This window comes from Schistocerca serialis, chromosome 3 (genome assembly GCF_023864345.2).
Source record: "Schistocerca serialis cubense isolate TAMUIC-IGC-003099 chromosome 3, iqSchSeri2.2, whole genome shotgun sequence".
Lineage (NCBI taxonomy): Eukaryota > Metazoa > Arthropoda > Insecta > Orthoptera > Acrididae > Schistocerca > Schistocerca serialis.
Window position 1 is genome coordinate 331882671 of NC_064640.1, and position 13310 is coordinate 331895980.

A 13310-nucleotide genomic window follows, 5' to 3' on the forward strand; every position below is an offset into this window, starting at 1 on the left:
TAATGATGCTGTTCCTATGGGATCCTAGTTACACATTCTGTCTACTAAAAAAGGGTGCTTCAGTTATTTAATCAATACATCATTACAAGGATCTGTAATTCTGTGTGAAACTTTTGCTACTTGCATGTTAAAATGATTATTAACTGAAACTTCATGTCAGATTAGAACTATGTGATGGAGAGAGACTTGAAACTGAGACTTTTGCGTTTCATCAACAAGTGCTCTATATGAGCTATCCAAACATGACCTGCCTTCACAGCTTTACTTCCATCAGTGTCTCATCTCTTATCCTCCTGAACTGTGAGGTTCAGTCATTAGTCATGCTTGGGTAGCTCAGTCACTAGAGCATTGAATGGCACTAGTCCCAGGTTTAAGTCTCAGTCCTGCACACAGTTTCAATCTGCCAGGAAGTTTCAAATCCATGCACAATCTGCTAAAAAGTGAAAACTCTTTCTGGATGCTTCCCTTGAAATGGATGTGTGCCAGTTTCCTTCCTTATTCTTGTCCTATTTGAGTTTGTGCTCCATCTCTAATGACCGCATCCTTTAGGGAACATAAAATCTCAATCTTCCTATGTTTTCAGAGAAATATATTTTCTCTGTGACCTCATTTAGGATATCAATGCAGAATATTCATTTTATTCTCAATAGCTATTCAGATATCTGGAGCTGAATTTGATGTATTTTCAAAATTTGAACTTGCTGCTCTTGAATTTGTTGTGTTTGTAGTTAAAATTCTTGGATGTAAGGTCCACCTGTTAATGCAAAGCACAGGTTTTCCATGTGAGGTAAACAAGTTTCACCACCTGTGTGCCATCATCAGTGGTTTTTTATAATTAAAATATATGAAATGTAAACACATTTTAAGTGATAACTAATCTACAAAAATTACACATAAAGACAGTTTTATTTCTTTTTGTAGTTATCTTAATTTTATATTATATGGTTACACAGGACCATTTGTCCATTATCATACATGTTAATGTGGGATCGGTTGGTGAGTTGATGCATAGGTACAGATTTAAATGTAATTTGGTTATGTTCTGATATATCAACTCACCAAATTATTTTATAGTTTTTTTGTACTGGACTTTATCAGGACATTGTTGAAAACTTTGTCTCATGTGTACTTTTGGTATGCCTTCTAGAACATACTCTCTCAACAACAATCAAGATGGTGCACTAATCACTTCTTCAATGGATTTGAGTGTATTTCCTCCTCACATTTATACACTAGGCTTTGAACACTTTCTTTTATTTTTATTGCCTCTGTTATGGAGTATTTTACCTATTCTTCATCCTTCTCACCTACCTTTCCATTTTAAAAATTTTTTCTGTCAGGTGTTTTTTTTTTTTTTTTTTTTTTTTTTTTTTGCATTGAATGAAAGTTTTTTCAGCTGCTTGTATTGACACTGAGATTCATTCTCACTTAAACATCTGTGTATTAATGTTGTTAACAATCTCCTATGTGTCTGGAGGTCATCATCCTTCATTGACTTTCAATAATTTTGAATTCTTATTTATTATTTTAGTCTTTGCTATAACCTCTGTTTTGGACTGCTTGTATTCAGCCAAAAGTTAAGTTTTAAAGTTTAATCTCTTATGAAACAGCTATTTTCTTTTCATTTTGCTTCAATAGGGCATCCAAACCACATGGACTGGATGGTAAATTTTCAGTATCTTACATACAAGAAACCTGAAGCACTTGTTGCCTCCTTAAGACAGCATAGAGATCTGAAATACCAAATTTTCGTTTTACAGAGGATATGTTTACACATATGCTGGTATAGCTAGCATGCTGTGTATTGCATTTCTCAGCAATAAGAGAGGTTAGGCAAATTAACACTTGTGAATCATTGCTACATACCAAGGTGAGATTTAAGAATTATATGTAAAAAACATGTTCAGTGTAGTTCTTCTTCTTCTCCTTTCTTTCTTTTTGATATGTCACTTTGATAGAGACTGATTAGTAATTTCCAGTAAGCTGACACCTTAGAATACTTTCTCTCTCTTAATTAAATTATGTTGTACTTCCATATCATGCCCTTATATTAAAAATGTGTATACACAACTCAGTAACCCCTCCTACAGTGGTGGCCTACATTTTAATCCTACTCTGACTCTTTTGTGTGGACCGGCATTTATGTCATTAATGTTTACAGTCAGTAAAACGGTAGGATTTTTAAATTCAGAGCATGACACCATATTCTGACAAGTACTTGACTTTTTATTTGGCACATTAAAGCCCTACTGGGATGTCTTTATAAACATATATTACCTTAGATAAATGTGTAGGACTGACAAGCACTCTCAGTTAATTATCAAATAGGGTTTTATGTTGAAACTTAAAAGTCAAAACAAGTATATATCCAAACAGGACTGCTAATACACACAGCCTGCGTATTGGTACCTGATAAATTTGTGTAACAAAATATATATACATTTAATGTACACTCTTAATTTGAAATGTCAAGATTTTGTGATTTTCAGCATCCCGTACAATGTACAACAGTACGAAATTAGGAGTTTCTTTCATCGTTCAAGGTAATTTTATAAATCCCAAACATGTTGTGGTTGTTGTGGTCTTCAGTTCAGAGACTGGTTTGATGCAGCTCTCCATACTACTCTACCCTGTGCAAGCTTCTTCTTCTCCTGCCACCACATCCTTCTGAATCTGTTTATTGTATTCATCTCTTGGTCTCCCTCTACGATTTTTACCCTCCACACTGCCCTCTAATACTAAATTGGTGATCCCTTCATGCCTCAGAACATGTCCTACCAACCGATCCCTTCTTCTAGATGAGTTGTTCCACAAATTTTTCGGCTCTCAAATTCTATTCATTACCTCCTCATTAGTTATGTGATCTACCCATTTAATCTTCAGCATTCTTCTGTAGCACCACATTTCAAAACCTTCTATTCTCTTTTTGTGTAAACTATTTATCGTCCACGTTTCCCTTCTATACATGGCTACACTCCATTCAAATACTTTCAGAAACAACTTCCTGACACTTAAACCCATACTCGAAGTTAACAAATTTCTCATCTTTAGAAACGCTTTCCTTGCCATTGCCAGTCTACATTTAATATCCTCTCAACTTCAACTATCATCAGTTTTTTTGCCCACCAAATAGCTAAACTCATTTTCTACTTTAAGCGTCTCATTTCCTAATGTAATATTCTCAGCATCACCCGATTTAATTCAACTACATTCCAATATCCTCGATTTGGTTTTGTTGATGTTCATCTTACATCCGTCTTTCAAGACACCGTCCATTCCATTCAGCTGCTCGTCCAGGTCCTTTGCTGTCTCTGGCAGAATTATGATGCCATCAGTGAACCTCAAAATTTTTATTTCTTCTCCATGGATTTTAATTCCTACTCCAAATTTTTCTTTTGTTTCCTTTACTGCTTGTTCAGTATACAGATTGAATAACATTGGGGATAGGCTACAACCCCGTCTTACTCCCTTCCTAACCTCTGCTTCCCTTTCATGCCCTTCCACTCTTATAACTGCCATCTGGTTTCTGTACAAACTGTAAATAGCCTTTCACTCCCTGTATTTTATCCCTGCCACCTTCAGAAAGTGAAAGAGGGTATTCCAGTCATCACTGTCAAAAGTTTATTGGGTCCCTCCATATAGAGCAAGAAGGAACAACTCACACTCAAAGACATGTGAGCCTGTTTTGTGTCAGTCCTTATAATCCACTGTCCACTTACATGGAGAAGGAAGTGGCTTTTATCACAGAGCTAAAATCATTTCTTTTTGAGAGGTGTTTCTACACTTTACATGAATATGTGAGTTTACAGGAATACTAGGTCCTCATTTGTTGTCAAGTTCTTTTGATTCTGTTAACTGATCAACCACCTATGCTGTGTGTTTCTACAATTTCAATGAATATGTGAGCTTACAGGAATACTAGGTCCTCATTTGTTGTTAAGATTTTTTGATTCTGTTAACTGATCAACCACCTATGCTGTGTTTGTCTTCGCAAAAGAATGTTTCTGCCATTGATTTTCTGTGTTCTTTGTTTCATATTCAGTGCAATATACCTCATCAGAGAATGGATCTGGTGCTAGATTAATTGTGATAGGTGTAGTGTCAACAGGTTTTTGTGTGTTCATTTGTTACATGTTTCAACAGTGTTATATATTCTGTTCATGTATTTTTACTTCTTTGGAAATGTTTTATATTAAAGTTTCATGTTGTATTTTCATCACTGATTTACTTACGGTGTGTGTTTCAGTCTGAATGTTTATTATGTAATTCCCCCTCCAATCATGTACTGGGTGAGATGGCTACGTCAGTCTTAATGCACGGGACTCTGATTCAGGGAGACCAGTATGTGTTACTCTCCATCTGGCCATCCTGGCTTGGGTTTTATGTGGTTTTCTGAAACTGTTAAGGTGAATGCTGGGATGGTTCCAATCATTAGGCCATGGCCAAATTCCTGTCCTGTCCTCACCTGATTCTATTTTACTTTGTTTACACTTCAAATATGTGTATATCATTTCAGTAATGTATATAATATCTCCAGTACTGTTGTATTGAAATATCTAAGGATGAATAAATAAATAAATAAAAAATAAACATATTCCACAAGCCACCATACAGTCAAGGTGGCACGTACCTTGTACCGTTATTAGTCTGTAAACCGTAGTACAGCATTAATCTCTATTATCTTGTCTTCATGGTCCTGAAGTGAATTGCACATTGGTAGTACTAGAATTCATCTGCAGTATTCAGCAAATGCTGGTTTTCTAAATTTTCTCTGTAGTGTTTCACATAAATGATGCAATCTTCCCTGCAGGGATTCCCGTTTATGTACATGGGGCACTTCCATATTACTAACATGTTGACAAACTACTGGTAACAAATCCAGCAGGACAATTCTGAACTGCATTGATGCCTTCAACTGATCCAACCTGGCAGGGATCTCAAACACTCCTGTAGTACTCAAGAATCCCTCTCAGTGTCCTCTTTTAGTTACCTGGTGGCCTTAATATCAAATTATAACAGCACTGGAAAGGCTATGAAGGAAATGGTACAAGCAGGAAACAGAGCTTATTTTGCAAATTCACAACTCTTCAGGAAAAGCCTTGTTACAACTACCTAGAGTTGCCTCACCAGTAGTAATATATGGATCAGAACTATGGATGCTGACAGAAGATGATGCGAATGCTCGAAGAAGCTTTGAGCAAAAATTAATAAGTCAATGTTATGGCTTAATAACTTTTCATGGACAGAATTAACGTGCAATTATTTTCAATAAATTGGAAGCAAATAATAGTTAACAGATAAATATATTAATCATAAAAATGCCACATTTGCTGTGTTTTTAAAAGTGAGTCCATGCATGAGATGGGAAATATTCTTCCCATTGCCCTCCTTCAAAGTTAAATGATTCAATATATTCTATATTTATTTGAAAATTTTACTTCTTTTGTTATAATTATTGTTCACAATTATTTTCCACAGAATTTTCTAAAACATGTGTCAATGCAAAGTTAAATTTCACATTATGTACAAACACAATGAGTGCACTTTTCTGGTGCTTTGGTACCAGTATTACAATGACAGCACTACCTGTACGTGTCTCCTGAAATATATATAAATGTCCTAGTAGATAGTGTCGGAAGTTCCATGCGGCTTTTCGCGGATGATGCTGTAGTATACAGAGAAGTTGCAGCATTAGAAAATTGTAGCGAAATGCAGGAAGATCTGCAGCAGATAAGCACTTGGTGCATGGAGTGGCAACTGTCCCTTAACATAGACAAATGTAATGTATTGCGAATACATAGAAAGAAGGATCCCTTATTGTATGATTATATGATAGTGGAACAAACACTGGTAGCAGTTACTTCTGTAAAATATCTGGGAGTATGCAAGCGGAACGATTTGAAGTGGAATGATCATATAAAATTAATTGTTGGTAGGGCAGGTACCAGGTTGAGATTCATTGGGAGAGTGCTTAGAAAATGTAGTCCATCAACAAAGGAGGTGGCTTACAAAACACTCGTTCGACCTATACTTGAGTATTGCTCATCAGTGTGGGATCCGTACCAGATCGGTTTGACGGAGGAGATAGAGAAGATCCAAAGAAGAGCGGCACGTTTCATCACAGGCTTATTTGGTAACTGTGATAGCATTACGGAGATGTTTAATAAACTCAAGTGGCAGACTCTGCAAGAGAGGCGCTCTGCATTGCAGTGTAGATTGCTCGCCAGGTTTTGAGAGGGTGCGTTTCTGGATGAGGTATCGAATATATTGCTTCCCCCTACTTATACCTCCTGAGGAGATCACGAATGTAAAATTAGAGAGATTAGAGCGTGCACAGAGGCCTTCCAGCAGTCATTCTTCCCGCGAACCATACGCAACTGGAACAGGAAAGGGAGGTAATGACAGTGGCACGTAAAGTGCCCTCCGCCACACACCGTTGGGTGGCTTGCGGAGTATAAATGTAGATGTAGATGTAGACTGGTGTGTCCCACAGAAATAGGGATTTCTGACATCTTTTCCCGGGTGAGAAGCCAGCAGTCAGTTGCCTTTTCAGACAGGATCTGTATATGAACTGATCATGATCTCCACTTTCTATTTTACTGGTGTTTCATAGTATATAGTAGTTTACTATGTAAAATATTTACTACATAAAATATTCTGTGACACTACTTCTCAGAGCATCTGTCAAGAGCATATCTGTGTCATAGTTTATCAAATTTATTGATGCCGCCCATTACTTTGATGTATCCTGTCACAACTTCAGGATAGGGAATGTCTGTACTAGAACTAATCTTTTTTCTTCTCCATCACTGTTGCTGCTCTTGGGTCATGAAGAGAGGACAGGAAAGTGAAACGATGGTTGTCCATCAACTTTATAACAGAAATTGCTCTTTTCATCTCAAACTGAAAGTCCTCTCTTCCACATTTGAAGTTTTCCTTCTTAATTTTGGGTAAATCTGTCCTATTGGTCATCACATTCTCACACTTCTTCAGAAGTGTTGACATTAATTTCAAAGTGGTGGAAATGAAAAATCTATCGAAAGCAACTATGTTATTTTTATTGTGTATTTCCTTTATTAGATGTACAACAACCCTTTTGCCCTATGGAATGTTACTGTTTCACACTGGCCTATGTCAAGGTAAAAGTTCATTACTTATTGAGAGAATAAATCTCACAACCACCACACTATGCAGCCTCATTTCATTAGCTTCATTGGCATGTATTGTTTCACTGAAGATTTTTCTTTTATGAAATCACTGAGTCACTTACTGATGTAAATGATGAAGGCCAATAATTGTCCTTAGAATTCTATAAAATTTTGATATCAATGGATGCATTTTCTGTAATTTGTTGTATTCTGCATGATTTCTAGGTTTTGCAGCTTCATTATTATTGTACTGAATAGTCTCCTCAACCTTTCACTTGTTGTAACATCAGTAATTGGCTCTGCTTTTAGTATATGGTCTGAATTCAAAAAATCAGAAAGTGAGAGAACTGGACATTGGTGAATGCCCATTATAATAAAGTACCCTCAAAAAGCTTTAATTTCTTGAATGGTTTTGCCCATCTAAGTTTTTAATGGGCTTCCAATAACATGATTTCATTTTGCTTAAAATTTCATTTAATTTACAATGAAAGTGAAAATATCATCACCAAAGAACTCAGAAAAAATAACTGAGCTTTACTGGCACTAAAAATAAATTTTAGTTTATCTTCCCTGCTTCTTTGAATGTTGTTCCTCACATTGTCAAAGTAAGAATAATATCTATTCCATTCCTCTTCACTTTCAATTTCAATATCAATGTAACTTCCACTTTCAATGTCCAAGTTATTGTTACTGGCATTTACAGGAAGGACAAATTATTCAGTGTGAAGTTTACCAATATAAGCATCTGCTTCACCAAATGTAACTGAATCACATGCAGTTATACCATCTAAAACGTTCAGTTAATTGGCAGCACCTTCATCTCTACCAGTTCCTAAATCACTTTTATTGTGTAATGAAAATAATACAATGTAAACTTCTGCAACATTTTTAGGTTTTTTAATTCTTCATGTTTTCCTAGTGAGGCATTCTAATGTTAAATAATCTGGTTTCCACCAGTTATTCATATCTTTCTTGCATGATATTTGAACTGTGTGACTCACTGTCTTTTTTTTCACATGCTGTCTGATAACAGTGTCTGTACTGTTTTCTTCTGGTCATGGCTCTTCCAAATACTGCCTGTGTACCTTGGGGTTATTATACATTGTCAACCATGCTTTATGAAGTTCTGGATGACATCCAAGTTGTGCTAGACATTTTATCTTCTGAATGCTATCAGTTCAGCCCTCCTGTGATCTAGGACATTCTGTTCAGTAGCTCGCCGTTTCAGGTGTTCGATTCAAGAACCGCGACCACCAAGAGCTGCTGTAGTGCTATTTTCAGGCCACTGGTGTTCAAGTTGCCACTCTAGACTCAGTAAAATGTCTGAGGTACCATTTCACATGTGCCCTTTGTACCTCTACTGGGCTGTTATCTCTAACTTCATAATCGTACTTGTGTTCCCTAGGACCTTGATGTTGCCTCCGTTGGGTCTTCACAAGATCGAGTGCTGGGTTCCAGACAGATCTCAACTGGAAACCAGTGTTAAGGTTAATGAGATTCTCTATGACATGAATTTCAATCTATTCTTTGATGATGCTCTCCCAATACTTTGATGTTTGTGTTAGAATTTTGGTATGATTATAATCCATAGATTGACGAAGCTCTAAACAGTGCTCAGCAACCACTGACTTGGTTGCCTGTCTCAGTGTGGTGTGCCTTTGGTGTTCTTTGCACCTAATGTCAACAGTCCTAGTTTCTGGCTGATGTATCCCATATCAAATTGACATGGTAAGTGGTAAATGGCTGGTTTCTGTAGACCCATGACATCTTTAGCACTCCTTAGCAGAGTCTTAAACTTGGTGGGTGGATGAAACATACTCTTGATGTAATATCTGAGGAGAATTCTGCTGATGTTGGCAGATATCACCCTGATGTATAGTAAATATATAACCTCCTTCGCCGGCCGCGGTGGCCGTGCGGTTCTGGTGCTGCAGTCTGGAACCGCGGGACTGCTACGTTCGCAGGTTCGAATCCTGCCTCGGGCATGGGTGTATGTGATGTCCTTAGGTTAGTAAGGTTTAAGTAGTTCTAAGTTATAGGGGACTTATGACCTAAGATGTTGAGTCCCATAGTGCTCAGAGCCATTTGAACCATTTTTTTTTGACCTCCTTCATTTCTTCTTGCACCCCTTGAGCAACATCCGGCAGGGAAGCAGGACACAGTGCCTTTTGAACATCTTGAGTAGAGTATCCATTTTTGTAAAACATAGATCATAGGTGTTCTATCTCTGTCACTAAATTATGAGAATCTGGCAGAGTTCATGCCTAGTAAACCAGAGCTCTCAGTTCACCAATTTTCTGTGCTGGGTGGTGGCAACTACTGCCTTGCAAATACAAGTCAGTGTGAGTAGGTTTGTAATACACACTGTGACTGAAGGTACCATATGCCTTTCTCTTGACTAGTACATCTAGAAATGGGATTTTTGTTGATCTGCGGCTGATGCAGGTGCCTCTTCTTCTAATCTCCCCATAAAGAGATTGGCCAGCACCATTTAGATAGAGCTGCCCATTGTCATGCCTTCCATTTGCTTGTAGAACTGGCCCCCATATAGCAAGTACAATGAGCTCCCTATGTGCCTGTATAAGTTCTGGAGCTCAAGTGAATCATTCAGTGGTATGCAGTAAACAGGGAGACCATGTCTAAGCTGATCATGATGTCAAATTCGGTGATCTGTAGCTGCCTGATATGACATAGGAAATCCTCTGACCTCCGAATGGGATGGGCTCACTACCTCACATATGGCAAGACCATCTTCATAAGGCGCCTTTCCCTGTGCACCTTATGGCGGCCATCAAGTCTTGGTGGTACTGGTGCTTCTGATCTTAGCTGCTAAATGATCTTTTCTGGAAGACTTATTTCCTTTAGCAGAGCACTAGTCATTTTAGCCACCTGGTCTGTGGGGACCCTTTCTAGTGGTTTGAATGCCGGGTCATCCAGAAGGTATCACACCTTACTGTCATAATCTGCCTTCTGTAGGATGACAGTACCATTCCCATTATGAGCTATTATCTTCCTGGAGTTGTTTGAGGGCTATGGTTTTGGTGAATGCCATACATGTGTCTCATCAGACTTCTTCAGCCTCACTGGCAGGAAGTTTCAGAGCCACCTGCTGCACTGCACTGAAAAAGGCTAGAGCTGGAAAATATCTGGGACTACCTGTGAAATTAAGACCCTTACTCAGTTCTTTCAAGATGGTTGCATTGAATTCCTTCTCACTCAGCATGACAACCATGTGAGCATCCTCATACTGCCATGCCTTGTTGTTAAGATGTTCAAACTTGGCTAGTTGTCAGTACACTGATTTCTTTTGTGTGCACCCTGCTAGGGAGCAGGAGGTATTGCCAACTTGGCCCCAGTTTTGTCTGGTTAGAGGGCTTTGCTATAAAAAAGTGTAAAGTTAGAAACTCTCTGGATGTCACATCAAATTGGTGGTGCATGGCACATACTCTCTCTCTGACTAATGCTAAGCTCACTCAATGCTTAATTCTATTGACCACTCTGGAATTGGTGTGATGTTTAATTCTAGAGAATAATAGAACTTTAGTGCAACAGAGATAAATACTTGACTCGTTTCACATGGGGATCAGTATCAGAGAGCACCTGAAGAAAACTGCGAGTCACTTGGTAGAAATATCATTCATGAAAACCTTGAATAACCAGCAGTAATCTAACTGTTCAACATGTTTAGGATTGTTGAGATTTAGAGGATGAGCCATCTGATAGGGAAGTGTCCAGACAATAGAGAAAGGGAGGGATACCTCCCACCAACGAAATGAAACATTGCAGGTGATGTCGACAAGGTATGTAAGTAAAACATTTTACAATTAACAGGAAACACTAAAGAATAAGTTACAGTAACAAATATCAGAACTATCTACCTCATGGTAAAGCAAGGAGAACATAATCAAAGAAAGTCAAAATAATTGCACTGAAAAGCTCCACTACAGATCAACAGGTGATGAAACAAAGCCTCTATGAGATGGTGCAGCTATAATAGTGGGAAATTCCCAATGGAAATAGTACCCTGTACTGTTTGCTAGGTTGCACTATCATACAGAGCTGGGAACAGTGTATATGACGGGGCATGGAACAGTGTTCTTGAAGTGGGAAGAATTTTTTCATTTGCCAACAAAAGGTATAAATGAGGAAGAAGACTGCAGGATATCCTGAAACATGTAGCTACAAGCATTAATACAAAGAAGAGATATAGCAAAATTTGTCAAATCACAATGAGTATGATGGCTAGGACATGTGGAGAAAATGTTGGAGGATAGAATACAAAAGAAAATTATGAAAGATATGATCCATTAAAGCACTAAAATACCACAGACTAACACTTGAACCCTGAATAACATGGAAGCCCAATCTACTCACCATTCAACAGAGAGCCCACAATGGACTAAAATCACTAAATTACTAACTGGCCAAACATGGAGATTGCATCCTTCCACAATCCTTCACACCTGTAAATACCTGATCTGACCCATCCTCTGCTATGCAAATGTGGCATGGGCTTCCACTCCTCCATCCTTTTATCATGCCATTCAGATTCTCAAACAACTTGCACTATACTTAGCCTTCTGAATTCACATACACTCTCCCACCACCATCCTCTAGCAGCTTATAATATCCCCCCCCCCTCCCTCCCTTACTCACCCATCTTGAAAAGCTCTGAATATCCTGTGTTACCAATACATTTGACACTATCCCCACACCACATAGCTTCCCCTCTGCTCACTACTCCTGGTACTCTGCCATGCCTCTATGACCACATTACCCTAAAGCTACACTTCCTCACCCTCCACATCCTATTCCAATGAAACTGTAATCACCTTCCCTAACCCAACCATGATATCTGCTCTGATATATATCCATTCTACCAGATCTAGACAGAACTCACTCTGCCTCCGCTGGTCGGGACTCCATCCTCTCCACTCCTCTCCGTCCACATCCTAAGGCTTGGTCAGGAACAGCAGCCCTTGTCATTCTCCCAAATTCCTCCTCCAGACATTCATCCATGCAGACACCCTCTTACGCACTAACTTAACTGCTTCATTCCCATGAGCTATATTTTTCTAGAATTCACTCTATAAACTGAAACTGATGATTCAATTTCCATAACACTAATTCCCTTTCATATTGCTTTACAATGTTATGTCTAAATATTTAATTGACATGACAGTGTCAAGCAGCCCAGCACTAATGCTGTATTATTCATTTATTCATCCTTTGATCACCGTTTAGAGTGATACTGGATATGTCGGTACACATTTACAATTTCAGTTACAGTGCATATTATATTTTGAACACATATATTATTATTTTATTATAGACTTACACATATATGTAAATTAACTGAACATCACAGGATTCTGTTTCCTATTCATCTGCATTCATTCACATTTTTCTTAATTTTGAGCAAGCTGCCATTAGTCACACCAAACATAAACTCTGTCCAAGTATGCTGTATCCACCTACAGTCACTCAACACAGTGACACTTTCCTGTACACTACAGTTTCACCAGCAAGGAATTGCAGATTACTGCTGACCCCATCCATTTGTTCGTTTATGTATATGGAAAACAAGAACACTCCAACCACACTTTCCTGGGGCACTCCTGCTAATAGGTTGTATAACTCAAGAAGTGTGCGATTCTTTAAAATTTTCATTTTCAATTTGCATAACCTACACTGAAATAGAAAAATGCATACATGAAGACAACGAAGTATGACTGTGTGCTCAGTATTTCAGTGCTATGGCCCAAACGTAAGGTTAAACATGGTAAAATTACTACCCGGGTAGACTGGAATAAGGAGTTTATTGAAAAGAATGTAAACCTTCCAATATCCTTCTTTGGAGCTTAACTTCAATAAACTCAAAAAAACAGTTCTCAGTCAAGTCTCTGTCTTGAAATGGGTGAGAGCCAGAAGTCCAATGCACTGCCACTCACAGAAGACTATATTGCAATTACTAAAGTCACAGTAAATGTCTCACACAGTACATTAATTGTTTGTTTTTGCATGAACACTGTGATGTGCCATATTATGAGAGTCATGAGGTCTTCTCTGGCGTAGACCAACTTCCACCAGAAGTCAGGTGGTAGCTCCATGAAGCATCAGAGGTGAAAGTCTGAGGTCAGTAGACTGGCTTGCATCAGAGAG